Source organism: Setaria italica, chromosome IX (assembly GCF_000263155.2).
Source record: "Setaria italica strain Yugu1 chromosome IX, Setaria_italica_v2.0, whole genome shotgun sequence".
In the NCBI taxonomy this organism is placed as follows: Eukaryota; Viridiplantae; Streptophyta; class Magnoliopsida; order Poales; family Poaceae; genus Setaria; species Setaria italica.
Window position 1 is genome coordinate 10,961,827 of NC_028458.1, and position 2,178 is coordinate 10,964,004.

A 2,178-nucleotide genomic window follows, 5' to 3' on the forward strand; every position below is an offset into this window, starting at 1 on the left:
GGGGGGGGAAAGAGGGGTGTTAAATTCTCAACTTCCTCTTTAACACTTGTCCTTAGTCCCTAATGTATTAAAATCTGTTCAAAAGTGTGTGTTAAACTTTAACACCCCCTTCCCAAACAGGCCCTAAGTCTTTAGTTTCGCAACCTTAGCTTCGCATTGAGAAGATTCTTTAGCCTCGTGCCTTCAACCTCGACACGTACAGCTCAGTCCTGACTTCGAGTAGAAAATATAATGAAAGACTCGGTACTCAAAATTAGCTTCGAGCGCTTCGAGGAAAAGTTAGTTCATATCTTCAGCCATTAGCAAATAATCTTTAACCTCGAAATCGAAATAAAAAAAAGATGCGAGGATAAAGCAGTTTACACGCTTGTTTAGAAACTTCGAGGTTAAGTGAGTTATTGATCTTGCAAGGTTAGTTGATTTTTGCCAATAAACACTGCTCGAGGTTGATTAGTTTTTAGACGATTGCCCAACAGCGCTGCAGGCGAGCTCCGGCAAGCTCCATGGCCGGGCGCTGCCGCTAGCAAGGTGCGCAGGTGGGGCAGGGCTGGATCCGGTGGGGTGCGGCGGCCTCCCCCAGGCGGGCGGCGCGGCCCCCGGCAAGCTGCGCGGTCGGGCGTGGGTGGCGCAGGTCCGGAACCGCATTGACCGCGCCCGTATATCTTCTTCAGTCCCTGTCCAATTCGTCTCCCCAAGTCCCCTATCCGATTCAATCCAAATTGCCATGAATTTCTTTAATCAACTTTCCTTAATCTAAGTCGATCCATGCCAATCTCGATTCGTACATGACTTTGCTACATTGATTTGGATGCGAATCTGTCCGTGTGTGCTGCTCCGCTGCTATCTCCGGCGAGGAAGGGAAGAAGATGCGCCTGACGCATGGGACCTTCTAGTTTTAGTGGCTGACGCGTGGGGCCGGAGTTGACGGTGAATTATGATCATCCCATCCCACATATCCAAACAAGAAATGGGATAATTCCGTAAAAAAAAAACTGGAATGGTCCGTCCCCTCCCATATTATCTCCGTCCCTTAGCCGCGTCCGTGAAATTGAGCAACGGCTTCGCGACTTCTACTTGGAGTGCAGGAGCAGGACCCCTTGTTGACACGTACATGTGGCGGCTACCGGCTAGTGCCCAAGTGGTTCCACGTGGTTGGTCTCGGCAGCGGCAACGCCAGGACGAACGAACAAGCACCGCCAGTCGCCACGCAGAACGACGCGGCCGGGCGAGACCGGCGACCAGCACCAGCAGCCGTGCTATCTAGCTTCCGCTATCCAGAATTCCGAGCACAAGTTTGCTAGTGTACACGTCGAACTGAACAGATTCAGCTGCATGATTAGCTTTCCTTGACCGCTTCGAGTGAGCTCATAAAAGGACTCGTATCAATTTTTTATTTTTAAATGTAAACTTATATGGTTGGATTAGTAATCAAATATATATTCTGCAGTGATATAAGTCTATAACTAAAATAATACTCCTACCGTTCCAAATCCTAAGTCGTTTTGATTTTTTAGATTCATTGATATTATTATGTAATATCTATGAATTAAAAAATTCAAAACGATCTACAATTTAAAACGGATAAAATATGATATAAGATAAATGAATAGTTAAAGTTTAATTTGAAAAATCATACTAAGTCGTATCAGAGCTTGTAAAAAAACGGACGGAGTATCTTACCATGTTTTTCTTATAACAACCTTAACATGCTTATGCAGTGTAATGCGGCATCCATTTGCATGCTCTGTTTGGGCAATGGGCCGCTTTATTGACGGGGCCGAAAGTGTTGGGTATCTCATGGGCCAAGGCCCACTGGAACGGGAAGAAGAAAACTGTTCTAAAATACGCAGATAAACGCGCCATCGGTTTTCCTCTTTTTGCGAAATAGCGCATCTTAGTTAATCCAACCATGAACAAGTCTATAGTCGATACTCTATAGTTGATTAGGTGAGCTAATTCAGTCGTGACATGCAACTAATAATAAGCTTTGCCTGTTTTGTACTCTGTGCAAAAAAGAATGTAACTCTCGCTTCTCGAGGAGTCAAACAGTTTCTAGTTTAACCAAATTTATAAACAAATACTAACATTCACGTCTCCAAATAGATTTAGTATAAAAATATAATACATGATTTATCTATTTTGTATGTCAGTACTATTTTGTATAAATTTGATTAAATT